The 25,477-nt window shown below is 36.1% G+C and overlaps 3 pseudogenes; all 3 read left to right on the top strand.

Moving 5' to 3' along the window:
• LOC109113529 overlaps nucleotides 1–21,064 on the top strand; it is a 23,413-nt pseudogene extending 2,349 nt beyond the window's left edge.
• On the top strand, nucleotides 1,292–9,031 carry LOC109113537 (annotated as a pseudogene).
• Nucleotides 21,065–23,670: 2,606 nt separating the features above from the next.
• On the top strand, nucleotides 23,671–25,017 carry LOC122149027 (annotated as a pseudogene).
• The last annotated feature ends 460 nt before the right edge of the window (nucleotides 25,018–25,477 follow it).

Genomic DNA, 25,477 nt, shown 5'->3' with positions numbered 1-25,477 from the left:
TACATGTACTATGTAAACAAAACCTTTTATTCTTGATGTGATGATTAAGTAAATAAAGCATATTTACTGTTGATGCTTTGATTACTGAGGAATCTAATTTTCATTATCTTTAATATTTTGATTGAAAACCGCTTCAGATGCACCATTAAATGAGACTAATATTTGATTAGGAACTTGTTGCTAGTAACCCTATAGATTTTTTACAAAAAAAAGAAGAAAAGAGAAGTCATGGACTCGACGGCATGTCGGTATTCCCATGCAAGCAATAGGAGTTGATTTTGGCATGAGCAAAACTCGTAGAAAAGATGCCACCGTACCTAGTTTCCCAAGAAACGACTTTAACGCAGTGACACCAAGAGTAGGTAAAAAATCCTCGATTTCTCGAGTACGAACAGAATTCAATCCACGACTTCATCAATGACCACTGCATTTAAAAAGAGAATAGAGTAACAAAGAAGTGACATTATGATATTATGAGAACCCTTAAAGCCATGTTGTTATATACGTACAATATGTTATAATCAATGTGAATGTGTTATACCATGGTACACCACAGTAAGAGTGGAGGCGGATGAATGAGGAATAGATAACACACACACAATATATAACAGTGGGTCGGAAAGTATTCCGACCCCACTTAATTGTTTCACTCTTTGCTATATTGCAGCCATTTGCTAAAATCATTTAAGGTCATTTTTTTTTCCTCATTAATGTACAGCACTAGCACCCCATCTTGACAGAAAACAACAGAATTGTTGACATTTTTGCAGATTTATGAAAAAAGAAAAACTGAAATATCACATGTCGTAAGTATTCAGACCCTTTGCTCAGTGATTTAGTAGAAGCACCCTTTTGCTCTAATACAAGCGCATGAGTCTTTTGGGAAAGATGCAACAAGTTTTTCACACCTGAATTTGGGGGATCCTCTGCCATTCCCCTTGCAGATCCTCTCCGCAGTTCTGTCAGGTTGGATGGTAAACGTTGTGTGGACAGCCATTTTTCAGGTGTCTCTCCAGAGATGCTCAGTTGGTTTTAAGTCAGGGCTTCTGGCTGGGGCCATTCAAGAAACATCCACGGAGTTGTTGTTAGCCACTCCTTCGTATTTTTAGCTGTGTGCTTAGGGTCATTGTCTGTGTTGGAAGGTGTCTGAATACCTTTCCGTAGCCGTCCACTGTGATATATATATTATATATATGATAATATATATATTAGATATATATGATATATACCCCCTGAAATGACATCTGACCTTCTCTTTCTGGTCTTCCCAGATGGACGGTCATCGGAGCCTATGCGAGTGGTGTGACAGGGCGGCAGTGGGCTGGTGGGGAGCGACGCGATAGAACAGGTGGTGAAAATGGAGAGCGGAGCGAGAGAGAGAGAAGCGAATGGATATTCCTGTCTTCAAAGAGGCCAATCTTCTGTAGGACCTCCTGGACAGGACACTCAGCAGTTACAAAACACAAACATTAACTATTATCACATATTATAAAGCATGTACTTTATATTATAAGCGACTGTTATGCAAGTAATAACAAAATGGACCTGTTGACAACCAAGAACGATAACTGAACTTTACACCAACTTTCTGTTTTATTATAAGCGTAGTTCACGGTAGTTTCTAAATGTCAATCATTATTACATTATTATTACGTATATTGGGTGTTAGAATCACCCCAGAATGAATACCTAACATGAACGGATCTCTAAACTGTCCCCAATATTATATAAAACTGCCCTGATATTTTAAAAACCAATTAATAAGAGTAATAATATAATAGTAATAAAGTATTGCCGTCAAACGATTAATCACATCCAAAATCGTTTTTGTTTACGTAATATATATGTGTGTGTACTGTGTATATTTATTATGTATATATAAATACACATGCGGTATATATTCAAAAAAAAAATATTTACATGTATATATTTATATTTATAAAATGCATATTATATATAAATATATTTAATATATAAACGTCAAAATATTTTTCTTTAAAATATATCATGCATGGTTGTGTGTGTGTATTTATATATACATAATCAATATACACAGTACATACATGTACTATGTAAACAAAACCTTTTATTCTTGATGTGATGATTAAGTAAATAAAGCATATTTACTGTTGATGCTTTGATTACTGAGAATCTAATTTTCATTTATCTTTAATATTTTGATTGAAAACCGCTTCAGATGCACCATTAATGAGACTAGTATTTGATTAGGAACTTGTTGCTAGTAACCCCCATAGATTTTTTTAAAAAAAAAGAAGAAAAGAGAAGTCATGGACTTTTTGCGACGGGTGGGATTCTTGCCCTGTTGCTTGTTTTGCGTATTGCAGACACACAAAAAAGGAAAATCTCAATATCGCCGTATGTATAGTACAGCCATCAGTCCAAGTTGGACACACTTGAACTGCATTTGTGTTTCGTAGAATTACAGAAATCGTTTTGTATTGCTTATTGTCTATTTGTGTCCCATGCATGATAAATATTTACACGTGCTGCTTCAGGAGCGCTGAGAGACGAGGTGCAGCCTTCGAGAAAACATCGTCCGACGCACGTCATGTCATTTAGCTGCAATGCGCTGGACATATACAGAGAAACATGAGACAGAACCTGGACTTCTGGGTAATTATTAACATGAAAAAACGATGGAAATATAAAAACGCTGGACATATACAGTACAGGTCAAAAGTTTGGAAACAGTTACTATTTTTAATGTTTTGAAAGAAGTTTCTTCTTCTGCTCATCAAGCCTGCATTTATTTGATCAAAAATACAGAAAAAAATGAATATTGTGATATATTATTACAATTTAAAATAAATTGTTTTTAAATTTTATTATACTTTAAATTATCATTTATTTCTGTGATGCAAAGCTGAATTTTTTAGGATCATTATCACATGATCCTTTAGAAATCAATTCTAATATGATGATTCATTATCAAAGTTGGAAACAGTTCTGCTGCTTAATATTTTTTTCAGAACATGTGATACTTTTTTAGGATACTCTGATGAATAAAAAAAAAAAAAGAAAAAAAAAGAAGCTATTTTTTTAAAATATAAATATTTTGTAATAACAATATACACTACTGGTCAGTAATTTGGGGTCAGTAATTTTTTTTATTTCTTTCTTTTTTTAAAATAAAATCAATACTTTTATTCAGCAAGGATGTGTTAAATTGATAAAAAGTGATAGTAAAGAAAATATATTATTAGAATATATATTATTAGAATTTTTTTTTATTTTGAATAAATGCAGTTCTGTTTTAACCTTTTATTCATCAAATATATTAGACAGCAGAACTGTTTCCAACACTCATAATAAATCAGAATATTAGAATGATTTCTAAATGATCATTAAAAATAGTAATGTTTCCAAAATTTTGACCTGTACTGTATTAGTGTTGAAAGATTAAACTGCATATCAACCATATTTGTGTGTTGTTTTCAGAGGAATAATGTGCACATCAATGACAACGTGCTGCAGGCGGCTCATGAGTTCGCGTGGTGAAGGTCGTTTCGTGTCTTCCACGTGTATCTTTCCAGATTAAACCCACCTACCCTATAGATGAGACCATGGTACACACACACACACACACACACACACACACACACACACATACATACATTTTAATAGGCAGATATTGGGATGGTTTGTGTGTAGTGTTCTCTTAAAGGGCAAAAATTTCTTTAATTATTCATTCTCTGAATGCAACTGTAACTTTCAAAACACAAACATTAGAAATCAAGTAGATCCAGTTTATTTGAACAAGATCATCAGTTTCAGGTGTTTTGATTTGAAAGAGATGCTGAGCTGTGTTTCTCTCTCATTCTGTTTCAGATTCACAACGGTCCGCCTCATGAGTCTAATTTTGGTTATGCTTACGCCAAACGCATGATTGATGTCCAGAACCGGTCAGTGTTAAGTTCATTGGTCATGAGTTTTTTTTTTTTTTTTTGTTTTTTTTTTTTTGGGGGGGGGGGGGGGGGGGGAGGGGGGGGGGGGGGGTCGCTTATATTTGTGCGCTTATAATTGTGCATAATAATAGTATGTTTTTTTTTTTTAAATCAAAAATGGGCATAATTTATAAATAAATAGTCGTTTTCAACTCTTAATTTAGCCTCTGATTTGAACGCTCAGTTGGAAGGGGCGTGTCTGCTGTGAGACTCAATTTAAACTCCCACTTCAGTCTTCAGTGAACAGCTTTGCATAAGAAATGAGCATTACATGTGGAACTCTCTTACTGTGTTTTATCTATAACAGCTGTCAAGATGATCTAATGGTGAAAAGTGTTGATTATATGATCTCTTTATTCAGGGTTTTCCGCGGGTCCTTAAAAAAATCTTAAATTTAGTTGCATCAAATTTAAGGCCATAAAAAGTCTTTTTTTTGTTTGCATAGTTCGAATGTAGCAATGGTTGCAAAGGGTGTAATTTGTATAATAGAATAAAATGTTGTCTGCATAATAATGTCCATAATAGCCTATCGGACATTGTCATAAGTTCATAAGGCTGTAACATAACAGAGCCTCTTTATTTGAATAACCTTTCAGACATGAAGTAGACTGTCTGATATTGATTCGTGTTCGTGTCTTCCGACAAATCCCTTCTCTCTTTCTGTTCTTCACTTCTTCCGACAAATCCCTTTTTGGTTTCTTTGCTGGTTCTGCGCCGTGGCGTTGGTTTTGAGATTTGCATATTAGATCGGTCTTATAGTTAGCTGTTGGCTAACTCCACCCAGGCTATATAGCGAGTAAAATATTTAAGTTATGCCGTTAAGCAGGTCGCACTCTTCCACTGGCGTGGCTGTGTGAACCGACCCGAACACGAAACTTACAGAGTGTGGTTCTAGCGGCTAGGAGGCTAAGAGGTGTTCATAATTGAGACATTATTTTAAGGTTGAAAAACTTCATAGTGTTGCTTTTAAATAAACATGAGCGCTGCAGGTTTCCAAGTTGTGTTCTGCTGTTACCAAGGAAACGGCTGTATTTCTGCAGCTTCAAAAGCGCCTCCTGCTGGTGCGAGTTGCTGTTTTGATCGGACCAATGGGAAAATCAACCCATGTTTAAGCTGTTAAAACTGGTGGATCAATGAGAAGATAATGCATTATAAAAAAAATGCAAACAATTAAGACTGTAAAATAGTTGTTTACATTAATAACTGATAGTTTTCCCTGGAAACTACTACTACTAACTACTAAAAAGTACCGTGGTTTATATACTATGGTTAGTGTCAGTGGTGGAAATGGCCAAAATTCACTGGAGGAACTCTAAGTTGGGGTAACTTTTAGATGACCTTTCAAATTTATTTAATTTTTAAATTAAATTAAAATTGATTTAATTTAATATAAAAACCTTTATAATCTATAACATTAAACTTTATTTTTTTTTTTTTTTTTTTTTTTAAATATCAAGATCAAAGGCACCCTCTGTAATTATATTTATAAACTTTTTTTTTATTATTATAACAATACATTCAATTAGTATAATAAGACACAATCAGGAAGCATAAGTTACTAATCAGATAGAGAGGTGGCACACAAGAGCACAAAGTGGCATTTGGGAATATTTACAGACTGTTTAATGAGGCTCAGAGGTGACATGAAAGCTTTTCAGTTCATAATGACAATCTTATGATGAATGTTTACAACCCTGTTCCTGCAGAGTTCAGCTCCAACACTAATCAAACACAGGTCTTCAAACGGGGTCAAAACAGAACAGAAAATATGAAATTAGGTTTTTTAAAGTAAAAATCTTGATTACATTGTAAGTGGACCTTAGATGACAGCACAGAAATAAACAAGGCAGTTCACGACCCATTTAATAGTATGATCTTTCTGTATATAAAATAATCACAATGTAGATAACAGATTTTTAAACTACTAACCGGAACAGTGAAGTGGATCATTTAGTCTCTGGCCTGATTCATTAATTCATAAACCTCACTAAACTACAAAGAACGTCTGCATATTAAACCCATCACAGGTAAAGATGCTCATAAAAGCATGCAGTTTCATATTTTTATATTATGTTTCTCAAGGTTAGTTTATAAAGGTTGCAATTTTTTTTTTTTTTGCACCCAACAAGGTCTTTCTTTATTTAACAGTAGTATTGCTCTACAGACATTAACACATTTGGGATGAATGTGCATTATTGTCATAAAAAAATATTATATTTATTATTACTCGATTTTAGGGTAAATGTTTATATCCTTCATTGGTTTAAAAACTAGTCTGTGTGTGTGTTTGTCCATCAGGGCGTATTTTCAGCAGTATGGTGTGTGCAATACACAGCCGTCATCCCCACAAATGTATTTGGACCCCATGATAACTTCAACATTGAGGACGGACACGTCCTGCCGGGGTTGATCCACAAGACGTACCTGGCCAAGAGTGAGACGCATGTAACTTTCTGGGAGGATCTAGAGCCTCATTGAAGTTCTGTTCACACGGTAAACCGGTTTGATGTGTTTGTGTGTATTATAGAGGAAGGTAAACCTCTGCAGGTCTGGGGCTCGGGTCGCGCTCTGCGGCAGTTCATCTATTCTCTGGATCTGGCTCGTCTGTTTCTGTGGGTTCTGAGGGAGTACGACGAGGTGGAGCCCATCATTCTGTCAGGTACTCCAGACGTGTTTGACACAGTGTTCCTGCAGGTCTTTAAATATTCAGTTTGATTTAAGGTTATAAAAAGTCATGTTTAGAGGGCTTTAATTTGGGGACAGAAAACGGGAATTGTTATGGCCTAATGTGATTATGGAAGCTTGTTTCTGCCAAGGGATAAAAACTGATTAAAAAAATAAAAACTTTTTATTTGACCTTTTTTTTCTTTTTAGAATTGCAATATATAAACTAAGACTAAGAGTCAGAATTGAGATATAAACTCTCAATTTCAAGAAAAAAATAAAATAAAATCAGAATTGTGAGAAAAAGCCAGAATTTACTTGATGTGACGAACTAAGAGTTAGTCAAAATTGCAAGAGGTTAAGAATTAAGAGAGAAAAAGTCAAATTGCATGTCACAAACTCAGAGGTCTGAGAAAAAAATGTCAAACATTGTGAAACAAACTCGGATTTCAGAGAAAAAATTGTCAAATTTGCAAGATGTAAACTCAGAATTCTGATAAAAAGTTGCAAGACGGCACCTTCTTGTGTCAAAATTCAAAAAGTCAGAATTATGTCGTTTTATTTCGTGGTGGAAATGAGCTTCCATAGATTATTACATTTCAAAAGGCGATGATTTAATTGAATAAATGTGAGCACTTCACATTCAAACCTAATCCACAGGCTTGCAGTTTCACAATCAATCAATGAATGTCGCACCACACTGTAGGTGAATAATGACAGTGTTTACTTAAATGTGTGCCTCTGAGAAGCTGAGATAGCTTGTTTGTTTCTCTCTAGTTGGAGAGGAGGATGAGTTGTCCATAAAGTTTGCTGCGGATGCCGTGGTGGAAGCGTTGGGGGTTCAAAGGTGACGTGATTGTATCCTTTCACACGCAACCAAAACAACCAAACAATAAACACCATAAGCATCACAACAGTAGACCTTGAATGACAGAATGTTCCTTTTTTGGGTGAACTAACTCTCTAAACAGCTGAACCTTAACTAAGCGCTCTCAGTATGACACTAGTAAAGCAGACGGTCAGTTCAAGAAAACCGCCAGTAACGCCAAACTACGCAAATACCTGCCAGACTTCAAGTTCACGCCGTTCAAACAAGGTGATCAGCACAAGATATGCAGCATTTAACCAATGTTTTCCCCAATAGTAGTAAAAAGAAGAATCTTTATAGAAGCTTTGCTTTTTTTTCCAGCCATCAAGGAGACGTGTGATTGGTTTGTGGCCAATTATGACTCCGCCCGTAAATGAAGATCTTCACATCTGATTGGCTGTGTGGAGCTTGAACACTGTTCGAAGCGGGAAACCGAACTTGAACACTTGATCATTTTTACAAAGACAAACTCATGGAACACTGCCGTCTAAGCCCTCTTTTCATGTTTATTTAAAGTTTTTTTAAATATATTCATTTTACAGGAATGCAATTACTAAATCTGCACAATGCTGCGTTTTCAAATGCATTTATTAGATGCATAAACTGCTTCAGACAGCGCCATCTAGCAGCTACGTGCGGAACATCCATAGTATCTCAACCAAGGTTTAAAATTAAGACCCGAAAATAAAACAAAACCCTGCGTTGGTAAGTATTTGAAATTTTTAATTTTGACAATGCATGGATGTAAGAACTTAGTAAGTAGTGCTGTTATGAAAATCGCAAAAGCTGCGACTTCCGGTTCATTAGCCGCTGTAGGGAAATAACGAGACAGTAAAACTGTTTGCATTACAAACCAGTGTGTTCATATTTAAGATAATACATTAAAATAATATGCAGGCTCGTCAGTTTGCAATAACAGGCAGCAAACGAGCTGCTATGTACAGCTAAAAATAGCTGGAAGCGGATGACACCGGAAGCCAGACGCATTAAATTTAGATATAAGGTGGATATAAATCTGTTGTCAGCAAAACGCTGCTTCGCGAAGCATGTATTGAACCTGCCAAGTCACGTGGTTTCAGCAAACGAGGCTTCGTGACGTCATACTGTTTCAAGCCTTGGTTTCGAAACATTACCCAGATAGCACAGGTACGTCTGCGAGATGTCTGTTAAAGATCGCTTCATCTGGAAGGCATCTCCAGTGCACACACATCTGATAGACGTCTTTAAGATGTCAGTTTTACAACATTTTCTGAACATCTATTTGACAACTGATAGGAAACGTCCTATTGACGTTTTATAGACGTCTCTGTGATGTACGTGTTGCTATCAGGGTACACGCTGCTAGATGGTGATCTCCTGAACCAATGAAGGAGTTTCTAATAGTTGACTTTGGGGTCAGTTTTTATGATGTAAGATTCATTTCTAGTTCATTTAATCAATTGTGCGTGTGTATAAGGCGAAAAGGAAAATGATGCTTAATCGTTTCTAATAATTAATAACACAAATTAATAAAACAGATTTTACAGAACCTTCACATTTAATGGTATTTGATTATTTGTTATTATTTTTTCACTTTCATGAAAGCATCTGCAGTTCGTTTGTTAAAGGTGTTATTCATGTTTGGCCTGAGTTTTCGTTGTATTTTACAACCGTTTGACCAGCAAATGTCGCCAGCCTGTGGCGTTTCGAATCAGTGAATCGTTTTACGAAGGAATTGGTTCATTTGATTCCGAGTTTCGAAAAGCTTCGTTTCTTGGCAGACCTTTAACTGACTGGTTTGGGCTAAATGACCATAGATATGTATAGATTCCCCCATTCAACGGTTCCAGCCGCACGTAGATGCGGCCGCCATCTTGGAACGGTCAACTAGACGTCATTAAAGGGCCATAGATATGTATGGATTCCCCATTAAACGGTTCCAGGCACGTAGATGCGGCCGCCATCTTGGAACGGTCAACTTGACTTCATCCACCATACTGTAGGTTCTCACAGAGCCCTTGAGCCGTTCTGTGCAGGATTGTGGCATCTTTCGAATAATCGGTTAATGGTTAGTGGTTTAATACTATGGTGGACGACGAAGTCAAGTTGACCGTTACAATATGGCGGAAGGCTTACGTATAGCGGCCCATAGAAACAGTCGCTAATATGAGGAATCTACGTATATATGTCTATGTGTAGGACCACCTACTCGGGAAGAGTCCGTTTGACTGACACCTAAAGCGACCAATAACATCGTGTAACGTCATGTTTAGGGGCGGGTAAATGTCGACTGGTTTGTCATAGTGGATCACGTAATTCACGTGCTTGGTTCGAAATACATTGGATGTCATTTCAATTCTGTTGCTTTTATATGAAAATAAGTCTGACAAGATACCGTTTATTAAATTCCCCTCCCTAAGTTTTTATTTTATTTTTTTTTTTTTTACGTTAGTAAAGAGGCGAATTTTAATAAAAATACGATCACTCTGGAATCTTTTCATGTGTTAGTGAAGGATTGGCCACGCTTTGAAAATGACAACAATTACAGAGAGTTGATTTTAATAAAAACATTATGAACAAATAGTCGCAAAATGATGGATGATCACATAGTTTTATTTGAACTCTACTGTGGTTGGTGCTGTTCACTTTCTGTTTTACTGGTCTGTCAGTCAAGGGTTTGTTCTGGGTCTATTTTCTAATAATATGTAACGTTACTGTATAATTTAATAATACACTTGTATTCGAAACAATGAAGGGTTTTAACAATATTTAAAAGGGTTCCCGTAACACGCTATATAGAAAATCAGCGATTTTTAATTAATTTTCAGCATTATAAGTTCATCTTGTGGAGAATTTCAAAACTGCTTGCTTATCTTATTCAGATTCATAAGGAAGTGTATTTTCATTTGTAAGTCGCTTTGGATAAAAGCGTCTGTTAAATGACTAAATGTAAGAGAGATTTACAAAACCTACAGGAAGAAAAATGCATAATCTGTATTATTTTTCTAGAGAGCAAAATGGAAGAATAAACGAAAAAAACTGAAATACATAATGGTATATTTGTTGTATTGAATTTAATGTTTGCATATTTTAATACAATTAAATATGTGCTAATGCGATTTTTTTCCTCGGTAACTCTTTACTATAAGGTGTCATTTGTTAACAGTGTATTAACTATCATGAAAAATATTACAGTATTAATCTTTGTTAACATTAATAAAAAGTAGGCTACAGTTGTTCATTGCTAGTTCATGTTGGTTCACATTGCATTAATGTTTACAAACAACTTCTGATTTTAATAATAATGCATTAGTAAATGTTTAAATTAATAACTAGATTAATAAATGCAGCAGATGTATTGTTCATGTTAACTAATGAAAGTTTATTGTAAAGCGTAACCATGTTTTCTTCTAATTTCAAGGTGATGTATTACCCGGATGTTTTTCCTTTGCGAATCGGGATATCGCAAATGTAGGTGTGTGTATCTATAAACCAGTGAGCTGAGAGCATTTCTATTCCTGAAGGAAAAGTTTTTCCTATTTCCGCAGAGCGAGAGGCAGCGAGCCAGAGACCACACACCGGAGAGCAGGTAACTTATGGGTTTCATCAAATATTAACAGATTTAAAACACGAGTTTTCATCTAATGTGACAAGTTTGTTTGGTTTAGACCCTAGCAGTTGCAGTTGACCGCATACAATATAATAACGTGAACTTTATTTGAGTTCATTCTTTGTATTAGATTTCCAGCCGTTGTATTTCATGTCGAGTTTTTATATTTATCTTGATTTCTCACAACTTGTGTGCTTTACCTGGGCGAGTCCACTGAGTCTCGTGAAACGCGCAAATCATTTATGATACATTTAATTTCTGTTTCTATTTCACCCAAACACTATCGTATACCCCCAGACAACTTGAAATATAATATATTAGACAACTCTCTGATCATTTGCGTCTTTTTTAAAAGACGGCTATTCGCTGGCATTGTATGGAAGAGATTATTATTATTATTATTATTATTATTATTATTATTAATAAATATCTCCTTTTTTGTGGTGCGAAAAAAAAAGAAAGTGCATAAGGCATTAAATCAACACCGGGGCAAGCACATTAAAAAAATAAAAAAAAATAAAATAAATTTGGGTGAACTGTCCCTTTAAAGTCTGTGCGCCTTTTGCATTGATGAAAATAATTATGAGGCATGCGATGCACATAAATCCCGCACGAGTTTGTTTTTGTTTTTATATTTCTCGTGTTTTTTTTGGTCATATGCAGAAGTCGATACTTCATCGGTGATGTGTCCTCAGTGTTGACTTACAGGGTGTGTCAGTGGTTAAACTTGCTTTACCGGTTCAACTGTCGGTTTTCATTGTGAGCTCTAGAGAGGAAGAGAAAGAAGATCTGCTTTAACTAAGATCATATACACACTTAGAAAATACCGTGTTACTTAATGAAAATATAATCTGTTAGATGTCGATACAGTGATCATCATGGTATGTTTACAAAAACAAATACGCGCCATTTCCATGGTTTTGTTTTGAACGGAAAGTCACCAGGGGGGGTTCAGAGCGAGTTGTGGGCGTCGGGAATAGGTTTGTATCCTGGTGATGATTATGCATTGTTATTGACACGTAAGAGCGATGGTGGATGAACGAGCGTGACCTGAAGATCATGACTGAGACGCCTTCAGTACCGTGTAAAACACACACCTGTGACCTTGTTAAATCAGTAATACCGTGCCAGGTATGCATTGATGGCACACGTACATCACAGACGCCTATTTGACGTCTGCAAGACGTATTTTTAGAGCGTTTGCTCATCTGCAATATGTCTATGACGATAGATGTATATTTACATCCCGTGGTAACTAGGATTTACACAAGCTTCAGTCTGGATCCAGAACACCTGAGAAGAGACTGATGCCAACCCCTCAGAGGACCTCTGATGATGCTAACCCAGAAACAACATACAGAACTACCACATTTTGCATATAAGTTTGATTGCATAATTGCTGTTAATAGTGTTAATTTTGTTTACGTCTTTTATTGATTTTTCCGAACATTTCTGCTGTATGCACATAAAATGACAGTCATCACTGATAAGCTACTACTAAATATTGTAGAAACGTAATTTTCTGTAAAGTTGCTTTGCAATGATTTGTATCGTAAAAGGCGCTATACAAATAAACTTGAATTGAAATTGAATTGAATGTCAAATAGACGTTTAGAAGATGTTGTAAAGTGTCTATCAGATGTTTGTGCACAGCAGATGTTTTCCGGATGAAGGGATCTTTAACAGACATCTTGCAGATGTAAGTGTGCTATCTGGGATGCTTGCATCTGTGTCTTCGTGTTGCTAGGCAATCATTCTTCTAAACATTGTTGAATAAAGGCGAGGTTGTTGTTACACGGGGAAATTTCCCACCTTAAATCCAGTAGGCTAATTTCAGTCGAAACATTTTCCTTGATATTTCTGTTATGCGTGTCCCATATTCTGTCAGTTGAACCAGCCACGATGCCATTAATGATCATTCATCTGAGTCAGTCCTTTCTATTTAATGAACCGGCCAGACAGGTATGCAAAACGGTCTGAATCCATTGGCATCTGTTTTCCCTACTCCCGCCCTCTCACTCAATCACCTGAATAGACATGTGCTTGGTATTCGGTAATGCGATATATCACGGTAATGAATATGCACAATATTGTTATCATGGGCACTTATAAATACCGCGAATAATTATATATTACAAATTATTCAGAATTTGGAATGCATTTAAAGAATACTATTCCCGTCAACTGGTCAAAATGCACAACACGGCTGTATGCTGCTTGAAAGAAGCGTGTGTGCTCTGATGTAAACAAGCACGTCAGAGAAGCACATGGAGGAACACGTGAGAGATGCGCTGAATGAAAACACATTCACTCTCTGACAGCAGATGGCGCTAAACTGCAGAAAATGCAGTCCTTACCCTGAAAGCCCATAAATAAAGCAGCTGCTACTTTCTAAAACATATTTAAATAATTTTAAACAGCCATTCAGATTTGTGTATTTGCTATGATGTTCATCACAGAGCCAAATACTTAAGTATTAAGACTTAATGGGCTATTTTAATCTGGACTACAACATGCCATAGATATAGTTTGAAAGTCCTTATATTTTTATTGTTAATTCACACTTTGCATCAGGGCTTCATTTTTAACATTAGTTAATTCATTGGTTAACATAAACTGCCAATGAAAAATTCATCTGAACATTCATTAATCTTAGGTATTCCAATATTTAATAACATGTTGTTCAAATGTAAAGTTGCAACTGTATTATTTAATGAGATAACATGAACTAAGACATTTTTTTAAACAAAGATTAATAACTTCTGTAGCAAATGTAGCTATTGCTCATGATTAATGAGATTGTAAAGTGATACCTATTGGTCTTTATAGTTCTTTTACACTTTAATCTGTGCAAAACTTTTAACTTTATATATTTTTCTGTATTGCTTTATTTTATTTTATTATTTTATATTTATTATTTATTTTACTATATTATACTATATTTTGAGCACGTTTTTAAACTAAATTTCAATACCGTGATAAAACCATTTACCGTGATAAAAGCATGAGCAATTAATCGCAACAGGAAAATTTGATACCGGCATATCCCTACACCTGAAGCGGTTTCTTGGTCGGTAAAACGGACGCTAACAAGATACTCGAGAACACAGAGAACAAACAGCGCTGGACGAAGTGGATATTCACTTAAAAACACCTGAAACTAAAGGCTACTTTTTGAGAGGTGAAGTTAACTGAAGATTCAGCTATATTCATGTGAATATAAGTCACACTAAAAGTGTTTTTGTGTCAGCTCGCGCGGTTTTCACGGATTTCTACAGTACGTGAACATGCCCTAAATTGGTTTCTGACATTTTCGATGTTTTTTTCGCTTTTGTGCCATTATTAAGGTTTAAAATGAGAGTTTAAAACCTGAGCATTGGTCTGAAGAGTCTCAAATCTTTAAGAACTGCACAATAGTTACATACTCAAGAAAAAAGAAAACAAAAACTTTTTTGTTGTTGTTGTTTTTTTGGAATATGTATCAAATTTAACTTTTTAAGTGTTCTTAAAAAAAAAAAAAAAAAAAAAAAGACTACATTTTCAATTGGAATCCGCTCCTTTGGGAGTTTGAGGACGAAAATGTTCCCCCGCTTTTTTTTAGTCATGTTCATCACGACAATTGACCTCGAAATTTTGCCAAAATATTGCAGAATTTCAAAACTGCTTGCTTATCTTATTCAGATTCATAAGGAAGTGAATTTTCATTTGTAAGTTGCTTTGGATAAAAGCGTCTGTTAAATGACTAAATGTAAGTGAGCTTTACAAAACCTACAGGAAAAAAAAAATGCATAATCTGTATTATTTTTCTAGAGTAAAATGGAAGAATAAACGAAAAAAACTGTGAAAAACATAATGGTATATTTGTTGTACTGAATTTAATGTTTGCAGATTTTAATACAATGAAATATGTGCTAATATGATTTTTTCCTCGGTAACTCTTTACTATAAGGTGTCATTTGTTAACATTAGTGTATTAAATAACATGAAAAATATTACAGTATTTGTTAACATTAGTCAGTAAAAAGTACAGTTGTTCATTGCTAGTTCATGTTGGTTCACAGTGCATTAATGTTTACAAACAACTTTTGAATTTAATAATGCATTAGTAAATGTTTAAATTAATATTAACTAGATTAATAAATGCTGCAGAAGTATTGTTCATTGTTAGTTCATGACAATTGACCTCGCGAAATTTTGACAAAATATTGCACCACAACTTCATTGCTTGACAAAATAATTATTTATTTGTTATCAATACATTTTTACAGTTTTGTTTCTCTCTCTCTCTCTCTCTCTTTTTTTTTTTTTTTTTTTTTTTTTTTTTTTACCTGTCCAGGTAGTAACCCTTTTAGAAAAGCAATAAGCCTCTTGAAACCGTGGTTAACAGTTATTTTTAGAACAGCTACGTTTTTCCCTTTATCTGCTGCTCAGGAGAATTGAATCAGTTAATCCTATGTGTGTATGAATACTGGATCCGGTCTTAAAGTGATAGCAGCCTAAAATGCACCAGCTGCCATTTGTCAGTTTCTGTATAGTATTGAATACTAGCTTACTAATGTGCCTATTTGAAAAGTAGTTCCCCGTTTATTTCATTTGTATATTTGTTCTATTTTATCTATTTGCCACCATTTCTTGTAATTTGCTTCTTCGTTCTTATTCTATTGATTTTAGTTGTTTTGCATAAATAATTGCTGGTAAACTTTTTACATATTAAGCTGCTATGGAATCGAAATTGGATGGTTTTGGCGCATCAATCATATACGTTGTGTTAGAAGAGAGGCCCTGTTGAAGTTTAGATAGATACTTGATTATTACAGTAGTCCCTGTTTCAAATGCATTTTAACCCCTGAAGTGTTCATTAAACCCCATCTCTCTGTCTCTCTCTCTCTCTCTCTCTCTCTCTGTCAGATGGACGGGTCAGTCGGGCCGATGCGAGTGTTGGTGACGGGCGGCAGTGGGCTGGTGGGGCGAGCGATAGAACGGGTGGTGAAAGAGGGTGGAGGGAGAGAAGGAGAAAAAATGGATATTCCTGTCATCCAAAGAGGCCAATCTTGTGTAAGTGCTCCTCATCAGACATCACAAACATATGCCATCACACATATTGTATAACATGTGCTTTAGATATAATGCATGTTATAAAAAACGTCATGCAATAAGAATTTTTTCCACCAATCAGAGAATAGCAAGCAACAAACCATGCCAAAAGAGCTCCGCCCACTCCCATGAAGATTGATAGAGTCAGTCAACATATGCTGTCAAACTATTTAAGTATCTGTGTAAATATGTAACATATTATGTTGTTTCTATATACACAACAGCTTTATATTAATCCATGTGCTTCACACTGTAGTGCAGACTGTAGTTCTGTCACGCATAAATGTTCATTCTTGACTAGTATTTAAACACTTTTAACTCATGATGTTGGTTAATGAATATCCAGAAGGGGCAGAGCTGGAATTAAGACAAAGAAGAAGCTCCAACATAAGTGTTTTCAATTGTGTCCCATGCATGATAAATATATTTACACGTGCTGCTTCAGGAGCGCTGAAGAGACGAGAGCAGCCTTCAAGAAACATCGTCCGACGCACGTCATTCATTTAGCTGCAATGGTGGGCGGACTCTATAGAAACATGAGACAGAACCTGGACTTCTGGGTAATTATTAACATTAAGTCACATAAGGTTGGAAATATTGCGGTTGAATTATTTAGCTGAATATTGACTATTTGCTCTTTGTTTTCAGAGGAATAATGTGCACATCAATGACAATGTGCTGAACATGTCTCATGAGTTCGGTGTGGTGAAGGTCGTTTCCTGTCTGTCTACGTGTGTTTTTCCAGATAAAACCACCTACCCTATAGATGAGACCATGGTAAAGCACACACACGTATGCTTTAAATGGTGTATGTTGGATACAGTATGAGTTTAGTTTCAATGAATGCTGACATGTCAGAAACTCTGAGATATGTTTAAGAACATTAGGAAACATGACAGCCTGTATCAACTTGTCAAAAAATGCCTGTTCGCCATTCAGAAACTTGTCCCGTCCCGCCCTGTCAGGGTGAGGTCATGAGGAAGTCTGATACAATCATCCCTAAACAGCAGAGAGAGTGAAGAATTGTTGAACAGTTGGATCTAATCGTGATTTAAAAGGCATGATGTGAGAGATGTAATGTAGTGGATGTCTGATTGGTTCCATGAACCTGTTTGCATGAAGTGTGTTAAATACCTCTGTGTTTCTCTCTCTGTGTGTGTGTGTGTCAGATGCACAACGGTGCCCCCCATGACTCTAATTACGGTTATGCTTACGCCAAACGCATGATTGACGTCCACAACAGGTCACGTTCTGCTCTCTTAGTGTCAAAGTTCACAGATCATGAGCTGTTCTTGGGAGTATATCATGAAAACTGGAATGATTGCATTTCAAAAAAGGGAAAAGAAGCCTAATTTTAGAACCATCATGGTTTTGTGTGCATGGGTGTAGTTTTGGGCTGTTGGTGCCAGACTGTGATACTGGTTATTCAGGTTTCTAGGTTTCACATTATACATTCATGCATGCAACCTGTTCAGATAGTCTAGTCATCAGTTACTCGGGTGACCAGCAGATAATTGCTTTGCTGCAGGACAGTAGGTGTGTTAGATTTGCGTAACAAGTGTGAGAGAGATTTATACTATGCAAATATTGGTTTACACTACTTGGATTGCCTAATTGCCATCATGTTGGTTGATAATGTTTTAAATGGTCAATAAGCTTTGGTCATGGTTACCGACTCTCTCGACTCGGCACTCAATTTGATTCAATGTAATTTACTCTACAGGACCGATTCAGTTTACTATATGTGACCCTGGACCACAAAACCAGTCTGAAGTGTCAATTTTTCCAAAATTGAGATTTATACATCATCTGAAAGCTGAATAATTGATGAAACCATTGATGTATGGTTTGTTATGATCAGACAATATTTGGTCGAGATGCAACTATTTGAAAATCTGGAATCTGAGGGTGCAAAAAAATCTAAATATTGAGAAAATCGCCTTTAAAGTTGTTCAAATTAAGTTCTTAGCAATGCATATTACTAATAAGAAATTACATTTTGATATATTTACGGTAGGAAATGTACAAAATATCTTCATGGGACATGATCTTTACTTAATATGCTAATGATTTTTGGCATAAAAAAATCAATAATTTTGACCCATACAATGTATTGTTGGCTATTGCTACAAATAATGAACTGAATAATGTGCTTGTAAGTAAAAATCACATTTTATACTAAGTAGAAAGTTTATTTTCCATTATTAGACTCTGTAAACATTAAATGCATTTTGCCGGATTCAGTGGATCTTGCATTTTTTATTTTCTTATTTTTGGGTTGGATTTGCCAGGTTTAATCAGGATGGTATCCAGTACGTCTCTAGAAGAAGTCCTGGCCTGGCATCTTTTGTAGATGTATTTAACACCCCAACGAATTTATGAAGGAATAAATAATGAGATCCTGGTGGATGGGTGCTGATCTTTCAGTTGTGCACTTCTATTTTATGGCGATTGGTAAACAAAAGAGCTGTTAATGATCGATCCAAGCATGCTCATGCTGTAAAACTGTCCCCGATTGGTCTTTACTCATCGGCTAAAACCCAACCATCATACCTGGAATCCAGTTTCTATCGGTTTAATATCCCAGCGTTTTCAAATTGCATTGGAAAACATTGCATCAGCATTGCAACGTGATCAGATCCTGGATGTCCTATTCAGCTTTAATCAAAAACCGTCGTGTTATGTTGTATTAGGGCTTGTTTGATTTGACAACACCTGCTCTAAATCAATATGTGATCTGCTATGGTTAATTAATGTTTGGTGAAGCTACAAACTAAAACGCGGCTTACGTGTACTTGGTATTGCTTGGTATCCTGAAACAACTCTGCTTCTTGTATTCTGCTAGTTGAGACATTTTCAGTTATTTTAGATATAAGGGTATCTGTTATGTGTGATGCTTAAAAGATCACATTTTCAAGTAAAAATGTGATCTGTTATAGTACATACAAACTGAATACAGCACATATAGTTTCTATTACTGTGCAAAGCATGTTTATATTTAATGAGGCATGTTTATTTTTGTTTATTTGTTGTTAGTTTTGTTTAAAAACTAAATCCTTAGAATTGCAGCACAGGCCTGTCATTTTCTATCTTTTTTTAAGATGTGAATATTTAGATCACCTCTAACAAGAAGAAAAACAAAGATATGTGAACAGTTTTGGTAACTTGCGATTCATATACACCACCTGCCGAAATATTTAAATGAGTAAATACCACAAAAGCAGATTGAACACGCAAACAGGATCTGGGCAATTATGATTATTTATTGTCATGATCATTTAAAGTGTATTTAATTACTTACAATTTTTATTTTGTCATCCTATTTGCCTAAATAGCTAGTCTGTGCTTTTTTTCAATTGATGTGTGAATAAAATTTCATTGAACATTCGCAATAAGCTTTGGTCTTTGTGTGTAGATTACCGTTACTGATTACAGATTACATCATGAAAATTAGTTAGTAACGTAATCTAAGTTAATTGTTTGTAGGTAATGTCATCCGACTACTTTTAGATTACTTTTTGAATCAAACTTGTTTTTTAAAATTACAATTCATAAACAGTCCATATATATATATATATATATACTATATATATATATATATAGAGATTTTTTTAAAAAGCAAAGGGAAAGAAAATATGTTGCATTTTTTGATATCAACATCATAAAATGCATTAAATATTATTAGACCAGGGTTTCCCAAAATTGGGCTTAATGAAAGAACTGCAGTGGGTTTGTGAGTTGATAAAAAGCTTATAATGAATTAAATCAGAAAAAATGCAAAATACAAATAATTTAAACTCTCGAATGCTAAAAATATAAATATTTTGTGTGTTTGTCCATTAGGGCGTTATTTCAGCAGTACGGTTTGAAATAAAGCACAGCCGTCATCCCCACCAACATGTTTGGAGCCCATGATAACGTTCAACATTGAGGACGGTTCACGTGATGCTCGGGGTTGATCCACCAAGACATACCTGGCCAAGAGTTGAGAAAACTCATTTAACTCACAATCACATTCAGAGCCTCCCACATGTTCACAGGGTAAATGACGGGTGTTTGTTGTGTAGAGGAAGGTAAACCTCTGCATGTCTGGGGCTCGGGTCGCGCTCTGCGGCAGTTCATCTATTCTCTGGATCTGGCTCGTCTGTTTCTGTGGGTTCTGAGGGGAGTACGACGAGGTGGAGCCCATCATTCTGTCAGGTACTCCAGACGTGTTTGACATCACGTGTGTGGTGGGTCTGTTTTCATCAGAGCTCATCGGTTGATCTCTTTTCTTCGTGTCTTTTTGTCTAGTCGGGGAGGAGGATGAGTTGACTGTAAAGGATGCTGTGGACGCTGTGGTTGAAGGATTCGGGTTCAAAGGGGAAGTGATTGTATCCTTTCACACAAAACAGTGTCTGGAGTTTTTTTTTTTTTTTTTTTTTACAGCTGACAGAGTTGGAGTAGGCAGTCTTTCTTCTGGGGAACACGAGATAAGATACCTTGCAGTAGAGCTATGAAAAGCAAGCAGCATAAGCATCATAAAAGTAGTGCATGAATGACAGAATGAACTAACCCCTCTGAACCTTAACTAAGTGCTCTCAGTATGACACTAGTAAATCAGACGGTCAGATCAAGAAAACCGCCAATAACGCCAAACTACGCAAATACTGCCAGACTTCAAGTTCACGCCGTTCAAACACAAGGTGATCAGCACAAGGAGATGCAGCATTTAACCAATGTTTTTCCAATAGTAGTAAAAAAGAGGCGACCACAAACTGGACTTTATTGAAGCTGTTCTTTTTTCCAGCCGTCAAGGAGACGTGTGATTGGTTTGCGGCCAATTATGGCACCGCCCGTAAATGAAGATCTTCTCATCTGATTGGCTGTGGAGAGCTTGAACACCATTCAACACTGAAACCAAACAATGACTGATTGTACACTTTCAAATAACCCTTAATCATTTTTACGAAGACAAAATCATTGGACACTGCCATCGAGGCCTACTAATTTCATCCCTTAAAACTCATCTTTGATACTTTGATGTAAATCATTTCTTTGTCTTAAAAATGGCTTGAATGTAAAATCTACACCCTTACCTCATTGAGTATGCGCCAAAACATGAATATGCTTATTAGTCCCCGCCTCCACTCAATCGCACCATCTCGGACCTGCTTCATTTTCACTCAATTACAGCATTCAAAGTGTGCTTCCTTTAAAATAACTGAAAAGCTGCCACCTGTCTTAGTTCATCGCGATCTCACAAGGTTCTGTTATAAACAATGAAGCTTTACACAGCACAGTGAATCTGTTAATCACATCACGTTTATACTTTGTTAAATGAGAGAATTCGCGAGTGTGTGCAGAACTCTTGAGCTGAACTCCGGCATTGTGTGGGATTATGACTAACTTAAACACCACTGATTGGCCAAGTCTGTGATTGGCTGCATTACTCAACGCTGCAAAAACGTGTAAATAGAAGCCTTTGAACTGATATTAAGTCACACCCCGCAAGTTGATGGGGTTGGTTACATGTTTGTGACGTAGTCTTTGTTACACCGCAGTTTTAATGAGAAAATGGTCATCAGTAGTCTTGAGTGATGAATTCTTTAACCATATTAAAAACACAAGACACACACAATCAAACAGGGTTAAAAACTTGATTTTCACACGTTTTATTCGTGCTCTGTACTGTGAGTGGTGCTGTACATTTCCTGCTGTTTTTACCGGTCTGTCAAACAGGGCATTTTCTGGGTTTGTTTTCTAATGATATGTACTGTACATTTTAACAATACACTCACTCATATTTAAAAGAATGATGTTTAATGTGCTTTTTCTATGTTTTCTATGTTCCCAAATCATGCTGTTTTCATTTCATTCCCAGCATCATACGTTTATATTGTGGTTTCAAAACAATGTCATGAAGAAAAGTGAGATTTACAAAAAAGAAGCTCTGAATTTAATTATTTTTTTCTTTTTTAAGGATCTAAGAATTTTTAATGTGAGAGTTCAAGCTTTACATTACATCTTTCTTGTTTCGTGCTTTTGTAATTAATTTATAATCATTTAATCATTTTTAATTGAATCAATCACACAGTATAATCATTTATTGTAAAGCAGTTATTTCTCTATTGCTTCTGTTTGGGTATAATAACATTTGTTGAATGTAAGCATGAGTATTGAAACAGCTATTCAATAAACCATGCCGTTTTTTTCAACCATCGCTTCCTGCATTCTGCTCTTACACAACTTCCTATGTCTGCCTTGTGGCTCACAGAAGACAGGTTACGACAAAATGCAATGTGAACTGGTTTTGGATACCAAACTGGATGTCTTTGGATGGGATGTTCTCTTTGGAAGAATCTGAATCATAAACTTAACCATCAACTAAAACTGCCGGTAAAGAACTTTATTTCTTTCAGCTTAGACAGAAGGTCTAAAATTGCAAAACTGTCTTGGTCTACGCTACGTTGAACTGAAACCACAAATTCTTGTGGTAAACAGTTAAAACTGATAAAATTTTTTTAGCAAGGAGGATGCTTCACTCTCGAGTGCCTGCAAGATAAGAGTTCTTGTGCTTTCCAACCCCTTCTAATCACAACCCTTAAAAATGTTGTGGAGCACATCTTGACATGATCATTCTCATCTGTCTTTCTCACAAGCCAGTGAGCGGAGGGCCTTAAGATTTAGTACTGCTGATAAAACAAGGGAAACAACCTGACTGCACTACAGAAACACCAGAGAGAAGGTAACGGTTTTGTCAGTTTCTTTAACATTTGAATGAAGCTACTACACAATCTGATGCGACGTTGCTTAGAACCACAGAAAATGACCTATTAATCTTAATTTGCTCAAAAAGACTTCATTCACTGAGTGTTCAAGTATGCACTGTGATTTTTATTCATGCATTATGGCCTTGTCTGACTTTTCTCATGCTTTGATTGATGGAAGTGATTAATCATTTTAAAATATGTGAGGTGTATAAATCCAGCGTGTTTGTCTGCGTGTTTCTTGTGTTTTTTTGGTCATAATGCACAAGTTGGCACCTCATGTGTTCCTATATGTTGACAGGACGTGTCAGTGGTTAAACTGGTTGTTACCAGTTCCACTTGTATGTAGTTCATTGTGAGCTGGAAGAGAAATAAGAACTGGTACTCGGATCACATTTGAGACCCTGGACCACAAAACCAGTCATATGGGTCTATTTTCTAAAAAAATAAGGTTTATACATCAGCTGGATAAATATGCTTTCCATTGATGTGTGGTTTGTTAGTAGGACAATATTTTGTCTGAGATACAACTATTTGAAAATCTGGAATCTGAGGGTGCAAAAAAAAAAAATGTAAATATTGAGAAAATCGTGTTTAAAGCCAAACAAATTAATTACCAATCAATACAAATAACTAAAAAAAATACATTTTGGATATAATTACGGTAGGACATTTACAGAATATCTTCATGGAACATGATCTTTACTTAATATCCTAATGATTTTTGGCATAAAAGAAAAATCTATAATTTTGACCCATACAATGTATTGTTGGCTATTGCTACAAATATACCCCAGAGACTTAAGACTGCTTTTGTGCTCCAGTATAAAAATACTGCTGTGCTACTCTATAGTACATCAATGGAAATCTGATGCATCAATACTATTACACTTAAAGCAATCACCATAGACAGATAAATACTTGATTATTTACCATAGTTCTTGTTTTTGCATGTATTTTAACCCCTGAAGTGTTCATTAAACCCCATCTCTCTCTCTCTCTCTGTCTCTCTCTCTCTCTCTGTCAGATGGACGGGTCAGTCGGGCCAATGCGAGTGTTGGTGACGGGCGGCAGTGGGCTGGTGGGGCGAGCGATAGAACGGGGGGTGGGGTTTGTGGGTGGTGGTGAAAAGAGGGTGGAGGGAGAGAAGGAGAAAAATGGATATTCCTGTCATCCAAAGAAGCCAATCTTGTGTAAGAAACACCCATCAGACGTCACACAAACAATCATTAACATCACATCATCACACATATATTATACACCGTGCTTTATATTCTATAAGTGCATGTTATAGAAACCTCGTGCAATATGCCGTATAATTTTCACTTGACTATATTTGTGTTTCTCAGGATTGTAGAACGCTTTTAATACAGAATGCACCATAGTTTATGTCCCATGTATGATAAATATATTTACACGTGCTGCTTCAGGAGCGCTGAAGAGACGAGAGCAGCCTTCGAGAAACATCGTCCGACGCACGTCATTCATTTAGCTGCAATGGTGGGCGGACTCTATAGAAACATGAGACAGAACCTGGACTTCTGGGTAATTATTAACATTAAGTCACATAAGGTTGGAAATATCACGGTTGAATTATTTAGCGGTTTATACTGACTATTTTCTCTGTTTTCAGAGGAATAATGTGCACATCAATGACAATGTGCTGAACATGTCTCATGGGTTTCGGCGTGGTGAAGGTCGTTTCCTGTCTGTCTACGTGTGTTTTTCCAGATAAAACCACCTATCCTATAGATGAGACCATGGTAAAGCACACACACACTTTAATATGCAGTTGTTGTGCATGCACTTGACATTCCTTTAGAAGGCTCAGATCAAACTTGTCCAGTCATGTTGAGACTATGGGGACGTATGATAGATGCACTCATTCTTAAGCAACAGAAAAAATGCATGATTATGAGCAATTTTAGCCAGCGGATGTCTGTTGAATTGTGTAATATGTGTTTCTCTAACTTGGTGGTGACGTGTTTCTCTCTCTCTCTGTGTGTGTGTGTCAGATGCACAACGGTGCCCCCCCATGACTCTAATTACGGTTATGCTTACGCCAAACGCATGATTGACGTCCACAACCAGGTCAGTTCTGCTCTCTTAGTGTCAAAGTTCACAGATCATTAGCTGTTCTTGGGAGTAGCTCATGAGAACATGGGTCTGGATTGCATGCTATACGAAATTTTGCTTTGGGGAGAATGAAGGTTACTTTTAGAAGCATTTTGGCTTTGTCTGCATGGGTGTAGCTTGACATTGTCTGGGGCCGTGCCAGACCATGAGACTGGGAAACTCTTCTGGTTTCTAGATTTCACATTATACATTCAAGTGACCTGTTTAAATTACTCTTTATTACACTCTAAATTACACTCTTGCACACAGGTTGTTATATATTGTGACCCCTGGAGCACAAAAGCAGTCTTAAGTCACTGGGGTATATTTGTAGCAATAGCCAAAATTATCGATTTTTCTTTTTGCCAAAAAATCATTAGAATATTGAGTAAAGATCATGTTTCATGAAGATATTTTGTAAGTTTCCTACGTT

Source organism: Cyprinus carpio, chromosome A20 (assembly GCF_018340385.1).
Source record: "Cyprinus carpio isolate SPL01 chromosome A20, ASM1834038v1, whole genome shotgun sequence".
Lineage (NCBI taxonomy): Eukaryota > Metazoa > Chordata > Actinopteri > Cypriniformes > Cyprinidae > Cyprinus > Cyprinus carpio.
This window is presented reverse-complemented; position numbering and strand designations above follow the sequence as displayed.